This window comes from Silene latifolia, unplaced genomic scaffold, assembly GCF_048544455.1.
Source record: "Silene latifolia isolate original U9 population unplaced genomic scaffold, ASM4854445v1 scaffold_70, whole genome shotgun sequence".
Taxonomy (NCBI): domain Eukaryota; kingdom Viridiplantae; phylum Streptophyta; class Magnoliopsida; order Caryophyllales; family Caryophyllaceae; genus Silene; species Silene latifolia.
Genome location: NW_027413609.1, coordinates 2,175,799 through 2,193,384, shown reverse-complemented (window position 1 = coordinate 2,193,384; position 17,586 = coordinate 2,175,799). Strand labels below are relative to the sequence as shown.

General features: G+C 41.0%; 1 non-coding gene across 1 annotated transcript; it reads left to right on the top strand.

Annotated features, from left to right (window-relative positions):
- The first annotated feature begins 1,041 nt into the window (after nucleotides 1-1,041).
- LOC141640069 (small nucleolar RNA R71) lies at nucleotides 1,042-1,148 on the top strand. The gene has a single exon (XR_012542815.1). It is a non-coding gene; the product is annotated as a small nucleolar RNA R71 (small nucleolar RNA).
- The last annotated feature ends 16,438 nt before the right edge of the window (nucleotides 1,149-17,586 follow it).

The following is a 17,586-nucleotide window of genomic DNA, read 5'->3' as shown; positions in this document are numbered from 1 at the left end:
AGTCTAATCACAATGGGCTCCTTCTCCTTGACCTTGTCTTCATTTTTCTTTGAACTTTCTTCTTTTAATGATTCTCTATCTTTGGAGTTTTGCACAATTTCTTCCTTATCACTAGCTTCCACAACTTCATCCTCAACTTGCTTCTTCGTTGCTTCATACCTTGTACCACTTCTCAAGTGAATGGCACTAACCGTTTCATGTCTTGGGGGATTACTTTGAGGTGGTAATTGCCCCTTTTGTCTTTGTGAGCTTGAAGATGCTAGTTGAGTCAATTGTGTTTCCAACATCTTGGTGTGAGCTAGAATGTTGTTGATGGTGGTTTCCTTTGCTTGACAATTTTTTTGCATTTGAGTGAAAAATTCTTGTTGATTCTTTTGAATTTGGAGGACCGCTTTTTGGACATCAAAACCATGGTCATTTTGGTGATTGTATGGATTTTGATTTTGGTAACCTTGGTTTTGATTGTAAAAGGGTCTTTGATTTTGGTTTCTCATGGGTGGTGGAGTGTATGTTGTTTGAGGGTTTTGAACATTTTGGCTTTTGTATGAGAGATTTGGATGGAATTTGGTGTTTTCATTGTAAAAGTTGGAATAAGGGGTACCACTCTTGTATGCTTGGAAAGCATTCACTTGTTCATTTGTTCCCCTACATTCACTTTGGTCATGTCCCAAAGTTCCACAATTCTCACATATCCCACTTGGGATTGATGAAGATGCCGTCATGGCATTAACATGATGCTTTGGTGATTTTGAGACTTCTTCAAGTCTAGCCATAGCTTTTTCAAACTTCAAATTGATTGTGTCAATATGAGCACTAAGTTGAGCACCCAATTGAGTAACGGAGTCCACTTCATGCTTTCCTCCTCTAGTAGCCTTGCGAGGTCTACTATATTGTGAGTTATGGACCGCCATTTCCTCAATCTTGTTCCATGTTTGATTGTCATCAACTTCGGTGAACATTCCATTTGATCCCATGTTGAGAATGTTCCTTGAATCTTCATATAAACCGTTCCAAATTTGTTGTACCAAGAACCATTCGCTAAGTCCATGGTGAGGACATGAGCGACAAATTCCCTTGAACCGCTCCCAAGCTTCATACAAAGATTCTTCATCCCTTTGCTTAAAACCCGTAATTTGAGCTCTTAGCATATTAGTCTTTTCCGGTGGGTAGAATTTTATGTAGAAAGCTAGAGCCAACTTCTTCCAAGAATCTATTCCGAGAGTGGACTTGTCAAGGCCCTTCAACCATTGTTTTGCGGTGCCGATTAGAAAAAAAGGAAATAAGACCCATCGAATTTGGTCTTGAGTCACACCGGTTTGAGAGATTGCATCACAATAGTCGCAAAAGGTTTCCATATGAGAATGAGGGTCTTCACTAGGCATCCCCCCAAATTGGCTCATTTCGACTAATTGGATAAAGCCGGATTTGGCAATAAAATTTCCGGTTAGATGTTGTGATGTAGGAGTACCATTGGGTAGGTTCTCCTCGGTGGGTACGGAATATGATGATAATTTAGGCATTGTAGGTTGATTTTGTGGGGTATTGTGTAATGGGTTCTCCTCTCCTTCTATTGCGAAAGGGTTGATGAACTCAATAGTTGGTTGAACAATCTCACTAATACCTCTCAAATTCGTCCTAGCAAATCTCCTATTGTTCGTCAAGGTTCTTTCAATTTCACGGTCAAAAGGTAACAAATCACCTTGTGACCTTTTAGACATGCAAAATATCAAACAACTCGAAAACAATTAGAACAAACCTTGAGGAGTTTTACTTCCCCAAGGCGAAGAAAGACACAACTAATAACAATAAAAGGAAATCTAAATCAAGTAAACACCGTCCCCGGCAACGGCGCCATTTTTGATCGGTCCGTTTCGTGTTCACAATTTAAGGTGTGGTCGTTGGGTCACGTCCGAATCAAAACACAATTTATAGCTTCACAAACAACTCTACAATTAGTAAAGAGGCAAGTAAAGGTAGGATCCAAAGGGACGGGTATTGAAATGAGATTTCTATTGCAACTAGTGGTGTCTTAGGGGTGTCACAAATTGGGTTGATGTAGAAGGTCACTAAACTAAAATATCAATGAAAATAAACAAGCAAGATGAATGAAAGGGTTGTAAACAATTGATTAAAAAGAACTAGGGTGTCATGGGATCATAGGGGAATCATGGGAATTGATCATACAAACATGTTCTCAAATTATAAGCAAGCAATTATTGTTGTGATGGATTGAGTTGGGTTATATCTTACAATCCTAGGAAAGTTTGGATCCCGGAGCCGAATCGATTAGATTGTACAACACCTACAAGTCGACTTAGTCTTCCCTACTCAACAACATGCATGGTCTAATGAGACTCGAGTTGGGTTATGTCTTACAAGTCTCATTGAAAAGATAGAAGATGGTGGTAAATTCAAGGATTCATAGGCTTAGCATTTCATCAAATATAACATGTGCATGAGTTGAGATCAAAACAAGCAAGCAAATAAAACATGAAAGCATATTAATTTAAGCATGAATCATTCCCCATGTTGGTTTCCCTTAATCACCCATTAAACCTAGCTAAGAGACTACTCACTCATTATCATGTTGATCATGCTAGCAAGGTTGTCAATCATACCAACAAAATGAAACATAATGAATAAATGAAAGTAATTGACAATAATTAAAAAGGGATTAAGAGAATTATAACTACCAATGATTCCAATAATAAAGCAAAGATAAAAGAAGTACTTGATGCTTGATTGAGAGGTTGTCAATCTCCCAATAATAACCCAAATAATCTTCAATTACCCAAAAATAAAGAATGAACAAAAGAGAGTTTAAGGAAATAAAACTTGTATTAGAACTTGATTAATTGTTGATTATAAAATTAAAGAGAGATTTGATTGATATTAACTACTCTAGGAATTGATAAGAAGAACATCTTCTTCTAATTTGACTAATGGGGTATTTATAGTGGAGATTAGGGGGATGCATTAGGGTTAACTAAGAGCTAAACTAGTAATTACACTTTTTAGATTGAGCAGGGAGGAGCCGGTATTTTTCGAAGGAAGGGCTTCTTTCTTTGTAGCTTGGAGAAGATGAAATTGCGCTGTGCTGGAATCCGAGCGTATTAGAGTCGGGACGGGCGGATTCTGGTGGTGGAACACGAGCGGATTCAGGTGAATCCGGGCGGATTGTGGTGGTTAAACCCGAGCGTCCTGTGGTGAAACCGCACGGATTGTGCGGGTGGAGGACGGCCGGATTGTAGACAATCCGCACGGATTGTGCCTCAGCAGGATTTCTTCTTCTTTTCTTCCCTTTTCTTCATAAATTCCTTGGGGATTTTCTTGGGGACTCAAGGATCCTTTCTCAACATTGCTCATCTACTATAATATGTACAAAGGCCTTCTAATCTTGTCTCTTCTTGATGCTTGGTCATTGGATTCGATCAATTTAGTCTCGTTTTGCCATGAAAATACAAGATTCTTACTCCTTTCCTACCAAGGGATCAAAATCTCAAAGAATATGCAAAACAAAGATCTAAAGATAAGAAATGACCCAAATATGCACTAAAAAGCACGGGAACAAGGCTAATTCGGGCGCTAAATATGAGCTAATTATGGTCACATCAAACCTCCCCAAACCAGCGTGAGCTAGGAGGTTTCAGTAGCCAGCAGTGCTACTAAAAAGTACCTGAAAGACAAAACAAAACCCACGCATAAAATGGAGAAGGACAATAATGAAGCGGTATTATGTGCATAATTGGGAAAAATAGAAGAAATAAATAAAATGACGGAAGATAAATTGGAGTAGAAAACTCCCTTAAGTCCTCAAATCGACCAAACATAGCAGGAGAGAGGTCGTAAACAGGTACAGCAGTGCAGGTCGGTCGATCGACCACATAGCTCAGTCGATCGACCGAGGTGAAAGGAACAGTAGCTCCTGGAACCTGCAGACCAGTCGATCGACTATATAGCCCAGTCGATCGACTGAAGATACTGCTGAACTTCTTATTTCTTCGTATTTGCTCAATTACTTGAGCTAAAGAGGTCTAAAACCCCTGCAAATGCACAATAATACGCGCCCAAAATTGCGCAAAACCCAAAATAAAGTCTAAAACGTATAAAATCCTAAGCAAGCAAAATAAAATGCGAAGTTCCGCGCACACAAAAGCAATAAAAAGTGTCTAACAAAAGCAAATAAAAAGTTTGGAAAACATGAGATCAACTAGTAGTTGATCAAGAACGGCCACGGAATGGCCCACTTCGTCGGCTTCTGGCTACTAGAGGTAGCCTCAACGGTGCTTATCTTCTCAGCTGCACCCTTCTTAGCTTCCACGTCCGTATGGCTCAACGGATCAACACTTTCATCATCTCCCCAGTCGTTGACTTCTTTAGACTCGTCAAAGTCCAAGTCGGACGCCCTTGCCTTGACCGGTTCGTCATCAACTTCCTCATCAGTGGCATAGCTAAGGCAACCAAGACCTCCTCGTGAAACGATTGGCTTCTTTGCGGCTGGAGTGACTTGCAGCTCTTCCTTCCCCAAACCAGCTCCTGCAATATCAGAAATAGACAAATCTTCCTCCAATTTGCTCCCAATATGGGGCGGAGGGGTTACAACAGGAATAGAGATAGGTAAATCAGGAAGCACAAAGTACGATTTCTTGTCAGAAACCGTATTACAAGTCACAGGCCACATGGGGTCCTTTTTCTTAACCGGCTGGGCAAAGACAATAGAATGCTTCCCACTTTAAAGGTCGTGGGGTCCCAACCAACATCAATAACTGCACCAGCAGTGTGCAGAAACGGCCTACCTAGAATGATAGGTATGTGGGCATCCTCAGGCATATCTAGGACGACAAAGTCAACAGGGAGGAAAAACTTTCCTATTTGGACAGGGATGTCCTCTAAGACTCCTATTGGCTGGACTGCAGATCGGTCAGCCATCTGTACTGTCATATCTGTCACTGTGAACCTAGTTAGTTTGAGCTTCCTAGCTAGACTCAGGGGAATGACACTTATACTAGCTCCTAAGTCACATAATGCCTTCTCAATAGAGAAGGTACCTATATTGCAAGGAACAGAAAAGCTACCCGGGTCCTCTAGCTTATGGGGTGCAGTGTGAGACAAATAAGAGCATGACTCTTTGGTTAATGCGACAGTATGCACATTTTCAAGTGACTTTTTCTTAGACAAGAGTTGTTTCATGAATTTAGTGTAGGCAGGCACTTGATTGACTAACTCAAGGAAAGGAACTTGCACATTCAAACTACGAATAACCTTTTCAAATTTATTGAAAGATACCTTTTCCTTTGTCGGCACTAGTCTCTCTGGATATGGGGCTGAGAGAAGTACTTTAGCCCTCTCTTCTAAGTTTCGCATGCCGGCATCCGTGGACTTAGGCTGAAAGTCCACCACCTTCTCCTTATTGAAGCTTGAACCCTCCTCAGACCGTCTCAAATGTGAGCCATTGACCGACATTGGGTCGAACTTCGGAATCGGGACGGACCCATCAGCACTCGGGTCTTGCCCCAACACTTTCGGAGTTATCGAACCCCGGAACAAATGGTCTATTAAATTATCGGGCATTGAAGGACGAAATTTCTCAATATCAGCAGGGGTATCAGTCGATCGACCACCTTGCTCAGTCGATCGACTGAGATGTACAGTTCCAGAAGCTCCTGTAACCCGCATATCAGTCGATCGACCGGGTATATCAGTCGATCGACTGATGTACCTGGTAGACGCCTTGTTCTTGTTATTTTTCGTTAAAGCTTTCTTTTGACTCGGTTCCGCCTCATTCTTTTTAGGGGCATCCTCGACCATAGCAGGCCCCTCCAGGGTAGACCCACTCCTCAAAGTAATGGCATTCAGGGTCTCTTTCTGGTCAGTTTGAGTCGGTAAGTGTCCGGGAGCTCGAGTGGTACTCTTACTAGCCAATTGAGCAATTTGGCTCTCTAGTAGCTTCATCCCGGCTTTTCTAGCTTGGGACTCCTTCAGCAGTAAGTTCTTAAACTCAGCAAAATCGGAATTCTGGGATTGTTGCTGCTGCGGCACATAGGGAGGTTTTTGGTATTGTTCTTGCTTATGATGAGGGGGCACATAAGCTTGCTGCTGCTGCTGTTGTGGAGGTTGAGTCGGATTCAGGACATTCTGGCTACTCCACCTCAATTTGGGGTGGACATTCGGCTCATAGTACGTGTTTGTCTGCCTATAGTGTTGAAAGGCAGCACAAGACTCAAAGGGGACAGATCAATTTTCTGAGACATGCCCCTCAGCTCCACATCTTCTACAGACGAAAGGACCGTCTGAACCAGCGTTAACATGGTACATCCCTCCTTTATAAGCTCCTCCCAACTCATATTTGTCAAACCTTGCAGCGAGAGCTTCTAGTGCAGCAACAGAGGAAGATTCAGCAGCTCTCCTCTGGTTTCCTCTCGAATTCCCATATTCAGCCTTATGAGTAGCCAAATCATCGATGATCTTCCACCCCTTAGTCTCTCCCATGTTCTCAGCAAATCGACCATTGGCTGCAGCATCCAAAATAGCCCTCTGATCGTCATACAGCCCATTATAGAACTGATTGCAAAGACTTCATTTTTCGAACCCATGGTGTGGTATGGTTCGCACCAGTTTCTTGAAACGGACCGATGCTTCATGAAAGTTCTCATCAGGCCGTTATTTAAAGCTCGTGATCTGAGCTCTAATGGCATTCGTCTTCGAGGCAGAGAAGTACTTTTTGTAGAATGCCAGGGCTAAGGAATTCCAGTCGGTGATCCCATGGGTGGCTCGGTCCAGATCTCTATACCACACTCTTGCAGCGTCACGAAGAGAGAAAATGAACATGGTCTCCTTGATCTGATCTTGGGTCTCACCGGCCGGCGGGGGTATAGAGCAGCAATAATCAATAAAAATCTCCATGTGCTTGGCTGCATCTTCATTTGCAGCTCCCTCGAACTGGTTTCTCTCAACCAGGTTAATATAGGAAGGCTTTGGCTCGAATTTTCTCGCCTCCCCAGGTAGTTCGAATCCTTTGTAGAGATTCGCAGCTGTAGGCTCTGAGTGACTAGCAATGGTTGCTTCTTCAGCCATGACTGGGATTTCTGGAGAAGTAACTATCTCAGCTGAAGAAGTAGAGGCAGGAGATGTAGGTGGATCTCCTGCGAACAGGGCGTTCTCGTAGTAGCTTGACGGAGTACTCAGCTCTTCCTCTGTCGTTAATACCCTTTGTGATCGTCTCAACTCGCGCAAGGATTTCTTGATCTCAGGATTTAATGGTACTAGTTCACCACCCTGTGACCTGCGCATAAGAAGAAACTACAAAAAGAATATAAGAAAAGTTTAAGGAACGGAAGTCCCTTAAACTAAAGAAAGACTGAATAAAAACAACTAAAAATTAGAACAATTGCCTCCCCGGCAACGGCGCCAAAATTTGATACCCGTCGTGAGGTGTCAAAAATAATATTTATAAACTCCAACTACAACTATAGCTAGCGGCAGTCGGGTCGAACCACAGAGAGGCAGACGTAATTTCTAGTTGTTTAAATTCGGTCTAAGGTAACAAAAGGTGGGGGTTTGATTGGGTTTGGTCTATAGCTAATAACAATAAAAGAAAAGTAAACTAATGAAATATATAAAATCAAGTATAAAAGAGGTACTAGGATGGTCGGTTCGTTATAGTTTCGGCGGCAGCATATTAAACAGGTCTAAATCAAACACATGAGGCGGGAAATAAAGAGGTCCTCTCGGTCCACTCTTAACAAATAGCATCTTTCGATCTCACTATAGGTCCCTAATATCACTAATACTAACTTTCGTCCTGAAAAGTGATTTACGGTCTAAACTTTACCTATCTTTCGATCTCAGCATAGTTTAGTCATTTTAATTGGTGATCTAGCAACTGTCCCTATCTCTCGATCTAATGGGTCAGTCATATCCTAAGCATTCAACTAGTCGTGTGCACTCGATTCATCGAATAAAGAATCAAAACAATTAAAACGAAAATAAAACCTCACATGGTCAGTCGATCGACCGGGTAGGGTGGTCGATCGACCAACACGCGAATCAGGTCGTGTTCATTATATTGCCGCCTACACCACAATTCCCCTACATCCTAGCACAATTGATTTAGCTACTCATGGCTATGGCGAAAATAACAATAATATTGACGATAAAGACTACTGAATTCATGTTAAAAATAGTAGAACAAACAATTAACATAAAGCGATAAAACGGTTTTGGGAACCTAACTAGCAATTCTAAACTAATAACGAAATAAGAGTGAATTCAAATAAGGCAGAAGAATACCGAGATTTCAGAGGAATGATTAAGAATAAGAACGAAATTCCAATGCTAAAACAATATTCCGAACCCTAATAGAAACTGAATGTTACTGTGTAAAACTTAGATAAAAATCGGATCAAAACTGGATGCCTCTATCTGATGTTCTAGGTTACGTTATATAGCAAACATACGTAACACTTATTATCAAAACCTAAACATAATGGGCTTCAAATTCCTCGATCTTTTAATTTTCGTCTGGGATAGCAGCTTGGTCGATCGACTAAGCATGGCGTCGATCGATCGCTTGCTCTTCGATGTACTGAGAGCTTCGAACCCGCAGGTTGGTCGTTCGACTGATGGTAGTGGTCGATCGACTGCTTTAGCTGCTACTTGACTTCTATAATCTCGTGGATTTGTCTTTTGGGCCTTGAATTGCGCACCAAGCTCGTTCCTTAAGCGAATACTTCACGTCAAATGCAATGCAGGATACTCGGGGACGGATTTAGCTCGATTTCCGCTGGATTCTTCACATTTCTGCAATAATGTACAAAAATACGGAAGTAGACGGAAATAGGGAGAAATGTAGCATAAACTACATGAATGAGCTCTGAAATGCGTGTAAAATGGGATGTAAAACATCATATAAAAGACACGCATCAGTACCCGTGAGAATTGGCAAGTTCTACATCCTGGTAGACTTTGTTATTGTAGACATGGACGAGGATTCCAACATTCCTATCATTTTAGGAAGACCTTTCTTGCACACCGCGGGAGCGGCCATTGATGTGAAACATAGAGAGATTACACTTGAAGTGGGGGATGAAACAATCACCTTTAATCTTGACAAAACGATGAGAGCTCCCCGACTACATGAGCCATGTTTCAAGATCGACCATTATAGCCGAGAAAGTGATAGGAAGAAGCTAGCATCTCTATGGAAAGATCAATCTATGGGTAAAGAATCACCACCCATATGGAAGAAGAAAGTGGATAACATTCAAGATGCTTTATAGGAAGAGCAAGGAAATTTCTTCAACAATGAGAGCTTGAATAGCTCAACCAGGACAAGCAATGAAGAAGGCCTCATTGGCCATGACAACAAAGAAGGAGAGTTGCTCTTGTCAATTCATGGTTCCATTGGGGAGCAAGTTGATGAAGTTTGTGGTCTATGGGATGACGAATTTAAAGGATTAGTCAATCCCTACATTGTCAATGCTATGACCTTAGACCAAGGCTTAGTTAATCCTTGTCATCGTCTTGACATGGGTCATCACCATAATGAAGAACACAATGTGCGAAGATCTATGCAAGATCTTTATGATCAGAATGAACAAGACTTTGACTACTTCTACAAGGTGTTGAGAAACATCAACAACACCTTGGCTATGCCCCCTTGACATCTCATTCAAGAGTGAGAGTTTGGTGGAGTCCTCCCTAAACCACAATTTGTAAATATTCTAACCCTTTAACTAGCATTTTATTTCCTTTAGTGCATTTTTGTCAATTTTGGATTTACAATTTCATACTTTGATCAAGATTTTCATTATGAGAGAAAGTGAGGGAGGTATTTTAATGTGTTTTGATATGTAGTGTTTGATCTAGTATGGGGATAGCAAATGCCTAGGCAAACTGAGCCTTCATAGTGCACCCACAATGTTGAACAAAGGAACGAAGAAAGAATGATACGGGAAATGAAGATCCCTACGGGTGGAACTGAACTCGTGGGTGCAGGGAGAATCCGAGCGTCCCATGAGGGAATCCGCTCGAACTGGCTTTGATCCGAGCGTCCTGGCTCTAGGATGAGGGTTGATATTGTCGTTTATGTAACAAAAATAAATACCTAAATATAATAACAGAAGCTAGTGATAAGTAGGGTCGATCTCCACATGGAGGCAAGGTATTTATCTGAAAGTCTATCTATATAAGTCACAATTGGAGGTTTTAGTGTTTTATTTTATAAACTACAGGAGATTATAGGTAAGAGAAATAAGGAAAGAGCAATAAAGCAGAAAAATAGTAGACAAGTGATCAGATAAAAGAGGTATGTCAGGATTTCGGTTCACCATGGTAGTCTATCGACTCAGCTGCAAATAGCCTAGACAATCTACTGTGAGACGGATATAGGAAAGGTCCTTCCGGTCCACTTTCTATCCTAGATTTCCACTAACTTAACTTTCGTCCTCGTCAGGGTAGTCTACTGTCCATAGCAGGTCTATTTAAACCAATCTTTCGATCCAGGAGTAAATTTAACCAGATTAAAGCAATTTAGAAGCATGCATTCAACTAAATTGGTATTACAGTTATATTGCTATGGGGACAGATTCTCACAAATAATTCATCTAATCTATTCGCTACATCGTCACAATCCTACCATCGATTCCCTAATCCCGACATAGAAGGAATTAACTACTCATACTACTAAGGGTGTCAACAATAATAATATAGAGTGTACTAATTAAAGACATAATGAAATAACAACAGTTATGCATAAACTAATTAGGGCAGAAATAATAAAGAGAGAAAGCAAGAATTAAAGCAAACAAGTAATAAGATTAAGATTAAGAAAGAAAGGATGATTACAATCAAAAGCAATCCGGCGTAAAGATCAATCCACAAAAGCAAAGATCAAAGGTATGAGATTAACCAGTAAAGTATATTAAGAGAAGTATTAAAAGGTAAAAGAAGAAGTCCATTAACCTAATTACGGCTCCCTTATATGGGGGAGTGAAAAATTAACATAACTAAACCTATCACGGGATAAAAATCTCGAGTATAAAAGCCAATTACTCGATCGAGGAATTTTATATCACTCGATCAAACAAATCCAAGATAAAACCTCTCGATCGAGTACTTTAGGTAGTCGATCGAACACTTATCAAAAAGGCACTTTCGATCGAGTAGAAAAAGGAGTCGATCGAACACTATAGTACTCGATCGAGTACTTTCCAGCGCAAAATTCCTACTTCGCGCACTGAACTTCAAACGGCCGCCATTTCTTCCTTACTTGGGCAAACAGAGCGTTTCCGGTGGCGTTGGAAAGCTAAGAGGACCAGATTTCGTGTCCAATTGGATTATCCTGAAAATAAGTTGTAAAACTTGATATATGGCTCTTTAAATTAGGCACTAGTAATTTGATGTTTTTCCTTTGCTCGCCTAGCTATCTTACTTCTTTGCGCATCATAATTAGTAGTTTCCAAGCACCGACTCAACTCATCTCCTAAATGCATGTATAGGGACATGTTTTAGGCCTGATTACGCTCCTTTCCGGTTCATACCTTTAAATAATACAAGAGAAACCAAAGTAGGCAATTCGGGGGACATTTGTAGCTAAACACTACACAAAATGCATAGAAATGCGTGCAAATGAAGTACAAAATACCTATATAAAGTCCACGCATCAAATCTCCCCAAACCAAACCTTTGCTTGTCCCCAAGCAAATTAAATCTAAACTAATGGAACGGATATGAAAACTTAGAGCTAGCTATAACCTGTCTACTCGAACCAATTTAATGCAAACAAAAATCAACAGTCATAGCCACAGCAGTCAATACGCAAACGAGTTATAAGATGTCCATAAATAAAGCTAACCTATCGACCTTGCAAGACCAACAAAATCGGACTCTTACGGATCACTCTTCTCTCATGAAGCAAAGGGTGAATATGTATGTAAGAGAGAAAGAGAATACAGTCACTCACCTAAACTGCGACCTACATAACATGCATGCAACAAAAATGATAGACAATTCAACGCATACACTCCAACCAACAATGTCTGTCGAAGCCGAGGGCTGATAAATAGTATGGGAAAGTGAGGCTACAGGTGAGAAAAGGCGAAATAGATTATGGAAATATAGAGATAAAGCGTCAAGCTAGCTCCTAAACAAGACCGTATACAGACCATCCAAAACTCAGCTGTCTAGAAAATAAAGCTCAAGTGCCCTTCATTGGCACACATCTCACTATCCAATACACTATCTCCTCAAACATTTATGAATATAACGGAGGAGTGAGACCGTCACACGATAAAAATAAGCACAGTCGGTCCCTAATTATTCAACCAAACTCAAAATTTTTCAACTTCTTTCTTCTTTTCTTCCTGTTTCACGTGTGATTTCCAAAAAAATTTCAAATTTTTTTCTTCTTTTTTTTTGACTCCTCACACGTTGCTTTCCCTTTTTTTTCTTTTTTACGTTTTTTTTTCATTTTCTCACCCTTCCTCATTTTTCTACCAACTCCAATTAAATGAACAAACGAGCCAAACTCGCAACATGGATCAAGGTACCACTAAAGTCACACTAAACTAGCTTGGCAAGGCAGGCTTAATTGTGGGTGTAGCTAATGGGTCAAAAAGGCTATATTTGGCTTAAGTGGAGCTAAATGGGTGAAAAAAATGAGAGAAAGGGAAATTTGCAAGCGCCTCCCTGCATGTGACACCGACCACAAACCCGAATTTATGCAATTGACAAGAAATCGAATTTCATAAATGTGCAAAAGTAATGGACATTCTATGCAAGGAGTACTATTCTTAATTCCTACATGAACCGGTCATGAATCTCACCAGTTATAAGGCTCTAAATCTCAGAAATTATAGAGTAGGTTGCCAATTTATCAGGTCAAGTCTACACAGTCAGCTAAGTTTGAACAAAAACTCGTAGTTATGCGTAAGACTCAGCTAATAATTGTCAATAAAGTGCAAGGCTCAAGTAAAAGTGACAAGTTACAGTGCAATATCATCACTGAAATCGACTGTTCCGACTCAACCTATATGCAAAATGATGCGTGAATATTTTTTGATTTTTTGGAAATTTTTTATTTTTATGGGATTTTGAATTTTATGGAAATAAACAAGTAATGCATACAGAAATTAAACGTGATAACAGAAATGCAAATAAAAACACGATGCAGACACAGATATGGATGCATAACCTCCCCAAACCAAATCATACAATGCCCTAATTGTACCCAAAACAGGGAAAGGAAATGCAAACTAACAAGGAGAGAGAGTGTAGATGCGGAAAACTTACAAGATAACGCGAAGTAGGGACCTCCCAAACCAGCCAGCAACATGGGAGGTCGCTACAAGTTTCATAAAAGTGCCAAAGGATACAAATCAAGACAGCAAAACTCGATCAAGAAGATATAGCATTCGATCGAGGAACAGGAGCTGCGGAAATGGTCGATCGAAAGGAATAAAACCACTCGATCGAGTGGTACCTGCAGACCACAAATGGCAACCAAAAACCAAGTCTAAAATTGTTACAGTCTATGGTTTGTAAGCCAATTATTAAGCACACAACAAAACTAAAATGTTCGAAAATCAATAAAAAAAGGAATTTAAACTCCGGGTTGCCTCCCGGTAGCGCTAGTTTCAGATAGGTCCCAGCTCGACCTTCTTTTCTTCATCCACCCATACAAATCAGTGGCCCACGATAAAGCTGTTGACTGAATGAGGTTCCCTCAGCATCCATCAGCTTGACTTTAGGCCACCATACCATCGCAGCAATAGGAGGACAACAACTTATCGCAGCGTATTGGCCTCCACTTTTGGCCCTCTTGCGCGCTTTCTTCTTGTACGGCCTAGCCTTGTCTATTCCGCCGCCCAGGTCATCAATCCACACTGTTCCAGTCTCCAAAGTCAACGTATGATGCCCATCATCTGGGTCCGTCAACCCATCAGTACCTGCAGAAAAAGTAACAAAGGAATTATCCTTAATTTCCTAATCATCGTCCGAAATAAATTTAGATAACCATTTACTATTATCAGCAAAGAAATTACTCGATCGAGCACTTAAGTAACTCGATCGAGGCATTTTTTCAACAATTTTAGTCGATCGAGCAACTTGTGTCACTCGATTGAAGGTCATATTTCCCTCATTACTCGATCGAGAGTTTTCATCCTCGCGATCGAGTACTTCCTCAGGCATTTCACTCGATCGAGTAGAGTAAGGCTCTCGATCGAGTGTTTGAACAGTGGTGGGTGAGACTGCTTTGTATCCTTCCTCTTGAACAGCGTTTGCAACATTAGTAGGCAGAACTTGCACTTCGCAGGGAGGTCCGGGCGTGGATAGCACAGACGGTCTCGGGTCGCCTAGAAATTTGCTCGGCCAATACTTGAGCCAACTGAGCTTTAAGTGACTTGATAGTGGCATCTTTAGTTTGAATAACTTCTTGCACTTGAAGTGCAAGTGTCTTCACCATAGACATCAACTCAGAAATTTCTTCTTTCTGCTTATTAGGAGGAGGAGTTTGTTGTGCGGCGGGAAAACAAATGGAGACTCTTGATAGCCTCGTTGCTGAAATGGATGTGGCGGCACATATGCAGAAGAATGACTAGCTTGTCTACACCGCCTAAATGCATAGACTACATCATCATCTGCTAGACAAATGACAGCTTTGTGCCCCGTAGTACCACATCTCTTACAGTGGACCACCTGTTGTGCCGTAGTATGGAGCTGAGGCGAACTACTCCAAGACTGTCTACTCTCCAGCTTGCCAGATCTTGCATTCTGAGCTTCAAACTGTGTTATAATTCGGGAGACACTAGACATCTTGGTAGAAGGGTCAAAGGTACTCAAGCCTTCCCTTTGACGATCTTTCTACTAGAATCCTGTCTAGGTAGGACCTGTAGGACCTATCAAAATAACACTAAAGGAAAGAGATAAGAACTGCCTCAAGGAATAAATCCCTTGAGGCGGAAGATAAACGAAAATAAACAGATAATAGGCCAATTGCCTCCCCAGCAACGGCGCCAAAATTTGATACTGTCGTTTCTGTACCAAAAATAAATACCTAAATATACTAACAGAAGCTAGTGATAAGTAGGGTCGATCTCCACAGGGAGGCAAGATATTTATCTGAAAGTCCGTCTATCTAAGTCACAATTGGAGGTTTTAGGTTTTGTTTTCTAAACTACAGGAGATTAAAGGTAAGAGAAATAAGGAAAGAGCAATAAAGCAGAAAAATAGTAGATAAGTGATCAGATAAAAGAGGTATGTCAAGATTTCGGTTCACCATGGAAGTCTATCGACTCAGCTGCAAATAGCCTAGACAATCTACTGTGAGACTAATTCAGGAAAGGTCCTTCCGGTCCACTTTCTATCCTAGATTTCCACTAACTTAACTTCCGTCCTCGTCAGGGTAGTCTACTGTTCATAGCAGGTCTATTTAAACCAATATTTCGATCCAGTAGTAAATTTAACCAGATTAAAGCAATTTAGAAGCATGCATTCAACTAAATTGGTGTTACAGTTATATTGCTATGGGGACAGATTCTCACAAATAATTCATCTAATCTATTCGCTACATCGTCACAATCCTACCATGGATTCCCTAATCTCGACATAGAAGGAATTAGCTACTCATACTACTAAGGGTGTGACACCCCTCGATAGGGCATCAAAAATAAAGCGGAAAATACGAGATTTTTAAAACCTTTAAAGTTTAAAGTGTGAAATCCACCATAAGTGATCAAACGAAAATGAAAAGTAAGATGAATAAGTTTTACAATTAAAAACGAAGTGCGCTGGGGAAAGGATATCCCACGAATAAACACAAGTCTAACGATAGGTGAGTCTAAGCAAACTATAACTAAGGTCCAAGGTTCAACGTTCTCGCTAGCTCACACGTCTTCCCCATAATCTGCATCACAAACCTGTCATTCATGTAAACATGAACGCCACAGTCAGTGGGGAGTAACTCAGGGTTCTCCAAGCCACAATATGTCAAAATGCACATAAGCAAGAACTTAATTAAACATATTGATCACGCATCATACTTGAATAATATGAACAAGGGAATATAAACGATAATCATAATGAGATAGGCACATTGCATTCTTAATGAGATAGGCATGGTACATTATATTAAACATGCATTCAAGGTAACCAAAACATGGATATGAGATTAGGCATCGAATCATATGAAGAAGGTAAACAACGGATTAATTGAATAGAAAATACATGGATGGAAACCAATAGCCATTACTTGAAAACCTCTTAACAACCATAGCACGGGACGTGGCTACTAATGTCACATTCATACTTATGGCTTGCATCTCACCATAAGAACGGATGGGAACATCAATCCCGGCGATCATATCGCAACTAGGGGCTTGCATCTCACCACTAGTATCCGATAGGACCAAGACTCTCACAAACAATCATAGAAGACGTGCACTCTCGTATATAAGAACACGCCAATGACCGTAACAAGCAAGACATTACAAAGGCTTTGACTCAAACAAGACAACCCTCTAGACTCCAACCTCTTGGTAGGACGACGATCATAATACGGTCCTAGTCTAAACCTGGCCAGACTCTCGGGATGGACGACACCCGATTCGACAAACGATACCAAATCGTATCCAAGACTCGAAATATGGTACACCTGACCGTGCCCGAAAGTCGAGTAACCTCAAGCGGAACCTTGTCACCTAACCGTGACCCCCGGTCCGAAGAGGCGGAAGGAAAAATAGCCCAACTCGGAAAGAATGGCACCTAACCGTGACCTAATGTCCGAGGGCAAATAAATAAGGAATGTCGAGTAGTCGCACAATGTAAAACGTCACGCTCGGGTCACAAATACGAGTGGAAAAGATTGCACAAACATAACGTAAACAATTCATGTGAGGCATGCATAAGTATAAAGGTATGCGAAACATCGTACTCTCTCTCCGGGTGTGGGCACCTGCTGCCGCCCACCGGAGAGGATTCATGCTATGGTGAACAATGTCAAATTAGGTGAGGGTGTATTCTCCGGGTGGCCGGTTGCCGCCCACCTACAGGGGATACAAGCTAAAGGAAACAAGGTCAAAAACATTCAATGTGTATTCTCTGTAGGGTGACCATTCGCGCCCACCGGCAGGGAATACCTACTATAGTCAATTAAGTTCAACATTTCACATTGTGTATTCTCTCGGTTGACCGGCTGCTGCCCACCTAGCAGGGGATACACCCTATTATTAAAGACACCAAAAGTTCATGTACTCGCTGCCGGTTGGGTAGGCCGGCCCCCACCACCGGGGGGGATATCAAAGGCTTAAATCCCTATTTTTATAACTCATAAATGCCATGACGCGCTGCCGGTTGGGTAGGCTGCCTCTGCCCCACCCCAGGGGATCACCGTACACGCAAATTCCATTAAGCAACCATCTAAAGTCTTCCAAATTCAACTATCTTAATTTCAATCATCTTATACTTCTCTAATATGATGAATACATGGAAAATTATTACATTCAATATGTCATTAACATATGGGGTTGATTATTGATCATTAAAGTGAGGTCTAATCATGCAATTATGAGGGAATTCCTTTAAGACAAA